The following is a 9,525-nucleotide window of genomic DNA, read 5'->3' on the forward strand; positions in this document are numbered from 1 at the left end:
TGGTATTTATATAATCACAGTAGTGTCTCTGTGTCAGTGCCTCAGTGGTATTTATATAATCACAGTAGTGTCTCTGTGTCAATGCCTCAGTTGTATTTATATAATCACAGTAGTGTATCTGTGTCATTGCCTCAGTGGTATTTATATAATTACAGTAGTGTCTCTGGGTCAGTGCCTCAGTGGTATTTATATAATCACAGTAGTGTATCTATGTCAGTGCCTCAGTGGTATTTAATATAATCACAGTAGTGTCAGTGCCTCAGTGGTATTTATATAATCACAGTAGTGTCAGAGCCTCAGTGTTATTTATATAATCACAGTAGTGTATCATTGTCAGTGCCTCAGTGGTATTTATATAATCACAGTAGTGTCAGTGCCTCAGTGGTATTTATATAATCACAGTAGTGTCAGTGCCTCAGTGGTATTTATATAATCACAGTAGTGTCTACGTGTCAGTGCCTCAGTGGTATTTATATAATTACGGTACTGTCTCTGTGTCAGTGCCTCAGTGGTATTTATATAATCACAGTAGTGTCTCTGTGTCAGTGCCTCAGTGGTATTTATATAATCACAGTAGTGTATCTTTGTCAGTGCCTCAGTGGTATTTATATAATCACAGTAGTGTCTCTGTGTCATTGTTTAATTGGTATTTATATAATCACAGTAGTGTATCATTGTCAGTGTCTCAGTGGTATTTATATAATCACAGTAGTGTCTCTGTGTCAGTGCCTCAGTGGTAATTATTTAATCACAGTAGTGTCTCTGTGTCAGTGCCTCAGTGGTATTTATATAATCACAGTAGTGTCTCTGTGTCAGTGCCACAGTGGTTTTAATTTAATCACAGTATTGTATCTTTGTCAGTGCCTCAGTGGTATTTATATACTAACAGTAGTGTTTCTGTGTCAGTGCCTCAGTGGTATTTATATAATCACAGTAGTGTCTCTGTGTCAGTGTCTCAGTGGTATTTATATAATCACAGTAGTGTATCTTTGTCAGTGCCTCAGTGGTATTTATATAATTACAGTAGTGTCTCTGTGTCAGTGCCTCAGTGGTATTTATATAATTACAGTAGTGTCTCTGTGTCAGTGCCTCAGTGGTATTTATATAATTACAGTAGTGTCTCTGTGTCAGTGCCTCAGTGGTATTTATATAATTACAGTAATGTCTCTGTGTCTGTGCCTCAGTGGTATTTATATAATCACAGTAATGTATCTTTGTCAGTGCCTCAGTGGTATTTATATAATTACAGTAGTGTCTCTGTGTCAGTGCCTCAGTGGTATTTATATAATTACAGTAGTGTCTCTGTGTCAGTGCCTCAGTGGTATTTATATAATCACAGTAGTGTCAGTGCTTCAGTGGTATTTATATAATCACAGTAGTGTCAGTGCCTCAGTGGTATTTATATAATCACAGTAGTGTATCATTGTCAGTGCCTCAGTGGTATTTATATAATCACAGTAGTGTCTACGTGTCAGTGCCTCAGTGGTATTTATATAATTATGGTAGTGTCTCTGTGTCAGTGCCTCAGTGGTATTTATATAATCACAGTAGTGTCTCTGTGTCAGTGCCTCGGTGGTATTTACATAATCACAGTAGTGTATCTTTGTCAGTGCCTCAGTGGTATTTATATAATCACAGTAGTGTATCTTTGTCAGTGCCTCAGTGGTATTTATATAATTACAGTAGTGTCTCTGTGTCAGTGTCTCAGTGGTATTTATATAATCACAGTAGTGTCTCTGTGTCAGTGTCTCAGTGGTATTTATATAATCACAGTAGTGTATCTTTGTCAGTGCCTCAGTGGTATTTATATAATTACAGTAGTGTCAGTGCCTCTGTGGTTTTTATATAATTACAGTAGAGTCTCTGTGTCAGTGCCTCAGTGGTATTTATATAATCACAGTAGTGTATCTTTGTCAGTGCCTCAGTGGTATTTATATAATTACAGTAGTGTCTCTGTGTCAGTGCCTCAGTGGTATTTAAATAATCACAGTAGTGTCTCTTTGTCAGTGCCACAGTGGTATTTATTTAATCACAGTAGTGTATCTTTGTCAGTGCCTCAGTGGTATTTATATAATAACAGTAGTGTTTCTGTGTCAGTGCCTCAGTGGTATTTATATAATCACAGTAGTGTATCTTTGTCAGTGCCTCAGTGGTATTTTTTAAATTACAGTAGTGTCTCTGTGTCAGTGCCTCAGTGGTATTTATATAATCACAGTAGTGTCTCTGTGTCAGTGCCTCAGTGGTATTTATATAATCACAGTAGTGTATCTTTGTCAGTGCCTCAGTGGTATTTATATAATTACAGTAGTGTCTCTGTGTCAGTGCCTCAGTGGTATTTATATAATTACAGTAGTGTCTCTGTGTCAATGCCTCAGTTGTATTTATCTAATCACAGTAGTGTATCTGTGTCATTGCCTCAGTGGTATTTATATAATTACAGTAGTGTCTCTGTGTCAGTGCCTCAGTGGTATTTATATAATCACAGTAGTGTATCTATGTAAGTGCCTCCGTGGCATTTATATAATTACAGTAGTGTCTCTGTGTCAGTGCCTCAGTGGTATTTATATAATTACAGTAGTGTCTCTGTGTCAGTGCCTCAGTGGTATTTATATAATTACAGTAGTGTCTCTGTGTCAGTGCCACAGTGGTTTTAATTTAATCACAGTATTGTATCTTTGTCAGTGCCTCAGTGGTATTTATATACTAACAGTAGTGTTTCTGTGTCAGTGCCTCAGTGGTATTTATATAATCACAGTAGTGTCTCTGTGTCAGTGTCTCAGTGGTATTTATATAATCACAGTAGTGTATCTTTGTCAGTGCCTCAGTGGTATTTATATAATTACAGTAGTGTCTCTGTGTCAGTGCCTCAGTGGTATTTATATAATTACAGTAGTGTCTCTGTGTCAGTGCCTCAGTGGTATTTATATAATTACAGTAGTGTCTCTGTGTCAGTGCCTCAGTGGTATTTATATAATTACAGTAATGTCTCTGTGTCTGTGCCTCAGTGGTATTTATATAATCACAGTAATGTATCTTTGTCAGTGCCTCAGTGGTATTTATATAATTACAGTAGTGTCTCTGTGTCAGTGCCTCAGTGGTATTTATATAATTACAGTAGTGTCTCTGTGTCAGTGCCTCAGTGGTATTTATATAATCACAGTAGTGTCAGTGCTTCAGTGGTATTTATATAATCACAGTAGTGTCAGTGCCTCAGTGGTATTTATATAATCACAGTAGTGTATCATTGTCAGTGCCTCAGTGGTATTTATATAATCACAGTAGTGTCTACGTGTCAGTGCCTCAGTGGTATTTATATAATTATGGTAGTGTCTCTGTGTCAGTGCCTCAGTGGTATTTATATAATCACAGTAGTGTCTCTGTGTCAGTGCCTCAGTGGTATTTACATAATCACAGTAGTGTATCTTTGTCAGTGCCTCAGTGGTATTTATATAATCACAGTAGTGTATCTTTGTCAGTGCCTCAGTGGTATTTATATAATTACAGTAGTGTCTCTGTGTCAGTGTCTCAGTGGTATTTATATAATCACAGTAGTGTCTCTGTGTCAGTGTCTCAGTGGTATTTATATAATCACAGTAGTGTATCTTTGTCAGTGCCTCAGTGGTATTTATATAATTACAGTAGTGTCAGTGCCTCTGTGGTTTTTATATAATTACAGTAGAGTCTCTGTGTCAGTGCCTCAGTGGTATTTATATAATCACAGTAGTGTATCTTTGTCAGTGCCTCAGTGGTATTTATATAATTACAGTAGTGTCTCTGTGTCAGTGCCTCAGTGGTATTTAAATAATCACAGTAGTGTCTCTTTGTCAGTGCCACAGTGGTATTTATTTAATCACAGTAGTGTATCTTTGTCAGTGCCTCAGTGGTATTTATATAATAACAGTAGTGTTTCTGTGTCAGTGCCTCAGTGGTATTTATATAATCACAGTAGTGTATCTTTGTCAGTGCCTCAGTGGTATTTTTTAAATTACAGTAGTGTCTCTGTGTCAGTGCCTCAGTGGTATTTATATAATCACAGTAGTGTCTCTGTGTCAGTGCCTCAGTGGTATTTATATAATCACAGTAGTGTATCTTTGTCAGTGCCTCAGTGGTATTTATATAATTACAGTAGTGTCTCTGTGTCAGTGCCTCAGTGGTATTTATATAATTACAGTAGTGTCTCTGTGTCAATGCCTCAGTTGTATTTATCTAATCACAGTAGTGTATCTGTGTCATTGCCTCAGTGGTATTTATATAATTACAGTAGTGTCTCTGTGTCAGTGCCTCAGTGGTATTTATATAATCACAGTAGTGTCTCTGTGTCAGTGCCTCAGTGGTATTTATATAATCACAGTAGTGTATCTTTGTCAGTGCCTCAGTGGTATTTATATAATTACAGTAGTGTCTCTGTGTCAGTGCCTCAGTGGTATTTATATAATTACAGTAGTGTCTCTGTGTCAGTGCCTCAGTGGTATTTATATAATTACAGTAATGTCTCTGTGTCTGTGCCTCAGTGGTATTTATATAATCATTTAATGTATCTTTGTCAGTGCCTCAGTGGTATTTATATAATTACAGTAGTGTCTCTGTGTCAGTGCCTCAGTGGTATTTATATAATTACAGTAGTGTCTCTGTGTCAGTGCCTCAGTGGTATTTATATAATCACAGTAGTGTCAGTGCCTCAGTGGTATTTATATAATCACAGTAGTGTCAGTGCCTCAGTGGTATTTATATAATCACAGTAGTGTCTACGTGTCAGTGCCTCAGTGGTATTTATATAATTACGGTACTGTCTCTGTGTCAGTGCCTCAGTGGTATTTATATAATCACAGTAGTGTATCTTTGTCAGTGCCTCAGTGGTATTTATATAATTACAGTAGTGTCTCTGTGTCAGTGCCTCAGTGGTATTTATATAATCACAGTAGAGTCAGTGCCTCAGTGGTATTTATATAATCACAGTAGTGTCAGTGCCTCAGTGGTATTTATATAATCACAGTAGTGTATCATTGTCAGTGCCTCAGTGGTATTTATATAATCACAGTAGTGTCTCTGTGTCAGTGCCTCAGTGGTATTTATATAATCACAGTAGTGTCTCTGTGTCAGTGCCTCAGTGGTATTTATATAATCACAGTAGTGTCTCTGTGTCATTGTTTAATTGGTATTTATATAATCACAGTAGTGTATCATTGTCAGTGTCTCAGTGGTATTTATATAATCACAGTAGTGTCTCTGTGTCAGTGCCTCAGTGGTAATTATTTAATCACAGTAGTGTCTCTGTGTCAGTGCCTCAGTGGTATTTATATAATCACAGTAGTGTATCTTTGTCAGTGCCTCAGTGGTATTTATATAATTACAGTAGTGTCTCTGTGTCAGTGCCTCAGTGGTATTTATATAATTACAGTAGTGTCTCTGTGTCAATGCCTCAGTTGTATTTATCTAATCACAGTAGTGTATCTGTGTCATTGCCTCAGTGGTATTTATATAATTACAGTAGTGTCTCTGTGTCAGTGCCTCAGTGGTATTTATATAATCACAGTAGTGTATCTATGTAAGTGCCTCCGTGGCATTTATATAATTACAGTAGTGTCTCTGTGTCAGTGCCTCAGTGGTATTTATATAATTACAGTAGTGTCTCTGTGTCAGTGCCTCAGTGGTATTTATATAATTACAGTAGTGTCTCTGTGTCAGTGCCTCAGTGGTATTTATATAATTACAGTAATGTCTCTGTGTCTGTGCCTCAGTGGTATTTATATAATCACAGTAATGTATCTTTGTCAGTGCCTCAGTGGTATTTATATAATTACAGTAGTGTCTCTGTGTCAGTGCCTCAGTGGTATTTATATAATTACAGTAGTGTCTCTGTGTCAGTGCCTCAGTGGTATTTATATAATCACAGTAGTGTCAGTGCCTCAGTGGTATTTATATAATCACAGTAGTGTCAGTGCCTCAGTGGTATTTATATAATCACAGTAGTGTCTACGTGTCAGTGCCTCAGTGGTATTTATATAATTACGGTACTGTCTCTGTGTCAGTGCCTCAGTGGTATTTATATAATCACAGTAGTGTCTCTGTGTCAGTGCCTCAGTGGTATTTATATAATCACAGTAGTGTATCTTTGTCAGTGCCTCAGTGGTATTTATATAATCACAGTAGTGTCTCTGTGTCATTGTTTAATTGGTATTTATATAATCACAGTAGTGTATCATTGTCAGTGTCTCAGTGGTATTTATATAATCACAGTAGTGTCTCTGTGTCAGTGTCTCAGTGGTATTTATATAATCACAGTAGTGTCTCTGTGTCAGTGCCTCAGTGGTAATTATTTAATCACAGTAGTGTCTCTGTGTCAGTGCCTCAGTGGTATTTATATAATAATTTAATCACAGTATTGTATCTTTGTCAGTGCCTCAGTGGTATTTATATACTAACAGTAGTGTTTCTGTGTCAGTGCCTCAGTGGTATTTATATAATCACAGTAGTGTCTCTGTGTCAGTGTCTCAGTGGTATTTATATAATCACAGTAGTGTATCTTTGTCAGTGCCTCAGTGGTATTTATATAATTACAGTAGTGTCTCTGTGTCAGTGCCTCAGTGGTATTTATATAATTACAGTAGTGTCTCTGTGTCAGTGCCTCAGTGGTATTTATATAATTACAGTAGTGTCTCTGTGTCAGTGCCTCAGTGGTATTTATATAATTACAGTAATGTCTCTGTGTCTGTGCCTCAGTGGTATTTATATAATCACAGTAATGTATCTTTGTCAGTGCCTCAGTGGTATTTATATAATTACAGTAGTGTCTCTGTGTCAGTGCCTCAGTGGTATTTATATAATTACAGTAGTGTCTCTGTGTCAGTGCCTCAGTGGTATTTATATAATCACAGTAGTGTCAGTGCTTCAGTGGTATTTATATAATCACAGTAGTGTCAGTGCCTCAGTGGTATTTATATAATCACAGTAGTGTATCATTGTCAGTGCCTCAGTGGTATTTATATAATCACAGTAGTGTCTACGTGTCAGTGCCTCAGTGGTATTTATATAATTATGGTAGTGTCTCTGTGTCAGTGCCTCAGTGGTATTTATATAATCACAGTAGTGTCTCTGTGTCAGTGCCTCAGTGGTATTTACATAATCACAGTAGTGTATCTTTGTCAGTGCCTCAGTGGTATTTATATAATCACAGTAGTGTATCTTTGTCAGTGCCTCAGTGGTATTTATATAATTACAGTAGTGTCTCTGTGTCAGTGTCTCAGTGGTATTTATATAATCACAGTAGTGTCTCTGTGTCAGTGTCTCAGTGGTATTTATATAATCACAGTAGTGTATCTTTGTCAGTGCCTCAGTGGTATTTATATAATTACAGTAGTGTCAGTGCCTCTGTGGTTTTTATATAATTACAGTAGAGTCTCTGTGTCAGTGCCTCAGTGGTATTTATATAATCACAGTAGTGTATCTTTGTCAGTGCCTCAGTGGTATTTATATAATTACAGTAGTGTCTCTGTGTCAGTGCCTCAGTGGTATTTAAATAATCACAGTAGTGTCTCTTTGTCAGTGCCACAGTGGTATTTATTTAATCACAGTAGTGTATCTTTGTCAGTGCCTCAGTGGTATTTATATAATAACAGTAGTGTTTCTGTGTCAGTGCCTCAGTGGTATTTATATAATCACAGTAGTGTATCTTTGTCAGTGCCTCAGTGGTATTTTTTAAATTACAGTAGTGTCTCTGTGTCAGTGCCTCAGTGGTATTTATATAATCACAGTAGTGTCTCTGTGTCAGTGCCTCAGTGGTATTTATATAATCACAGTAGTGTATCTTTGTCAGTGCCTCAGTGGTATTTATATAATTACAGTAGTGTCTCTGTGTCAGTGCCTCAGTGGTATTTATATAATTACAGTAGTGTCTCTGTGTCAATGCCTCAGTTGTATTTATCTAATCACAGTAGTGTATCTGTGTCATTGCCTCAGTGGTATTTATATAATTACAGTAGTGTCTCTGTGTCAGTGCCTCAGTGGTATTTATATAATCACAGTAGTGTATCTATGTAAGTGCCTCCGTGGCATTTATATAATTACAGTAGTGTCTCTGTGTCAGTGCCTCAGTGGTATTTATATAATTACAGTAGTGTCTCTGTGTCAGTGCCTCAGTGGTATTTATATAATTACAGTAGTGTCTCTGTGTCAGTGCCTCAGTGGTATTTATATAATTACAGTAGTGTCTCTGTGTCAGTGCCTCAGTGGTATTTATATAATCACAGTAGTGTCAGTGCCTCAGTGGTATTTATATAATCACAGTAGTGTCAGTGCCTCAGTGGTATTTATATAATCACAGTAGTGTCTACGTGTCAGTGCCTCAGTGGTATTTATATAATTACGGTACTGTCTCTGTGTCAGTTCCTCAGTGGTATTTATATAATCACAGTAGTGTCTCTGTGTCAGTGCCTCAGTGGTATTTATATAATCACAGTAGTGTATCTTTGTCAGTGCCTCAGTGGTATTTATATAATCACAGTAGTGTCTCTGTGTCATTGTTTAATTGGTATTTATATAATCACAGTAGTGTATCATTGTCAGTGTCTCAGTGGTATTTATATAATCACAGTAGTGTCTCTGTGTCAGTGCCTCAGTGGTAATTATTTAATCACAGTAGTGTCTCTGTGTCAGTGCCTCAGTGGTATTTATATAATCACAGTAGTGTCTCTGTGTCAGTGCCACAGTGGTTTTAATTTAATCACAGTATTGTATCTTTGTCAGTGCCTCAGTGGTATTTATATACTAACAGTAGTGTTTCTGTGTCAGTGCCTCAGTGGTATTTATATAATCACAGTAGTGTCTCTGTGTCAGTGTCTCAGTGGTATTTATATAATCACAGTAGTGTATCTTTGTCAGTGCCTCAGTGGTATTTATATAATTACAGTAGTGTCTCTGTGTCAGTGCCTCAGTGGTATTTATATAATTACAGTAGTGTCTCTGTGTCAGTGCCTCAGTGGTATTTATATAATTACAGTAGTGTCTCTGTGTCAGTGCCTCAGTGGTATTTATATAATTACAGTAATGTCTCTGTGTCTGTGCCTCAGTGGTATTTATATAATCACAGTAATGTATCTTTGTCAGTGCCTCAGTGGTATTTATATAATTACAGTAGTGTCTCTGTGTCAGTGCCTCAGTGGTATTTATATAATTACAGTAGTGTCTCTGTGTCAGTGCCTCAGTGGTATTTATATAATCACAGTAGTGTCAGTGCTTCAGTGGTATTTATATAATCACAGTAGTGTCAGTGCCTCAGTGGTATTTATATAATCACAGTAGTGTATCATTGTCAGTGCCTCAGTGGTATTTATATAATCACAGTAGTGTCTCTGTGTCAGTGTCTCAGTGGTATTTATATAATCACAGTAGTGTATCTTTGTCAGTGCCTCAGTGGTATTTATATAATTACAGTAGTGTCTCTGTGTCAGTGCCTCAGTGGTATTTATATAATTACAGTAGTGTCTCTGTGTCAGTGCCTCAGTGGTATTTATATAATTACAGTAGTGT

The sequence above is a fragment of the Taudactylus pleione genome, unplaced genomic scaffold, assembly GCF_031769625.1.
Source record: "Taudactylus pleione unplaced genomic scaffold, aTauple2 ptg001422l, whole genome shotgun sequence".
NCBI classification, from domain to species: domain Eukaryota; kingdom Metazoa; phylum Chordata; class Amphibia; order Anura; family Myobatrachidae; genus Taudactylus; species Taudactylus pleione.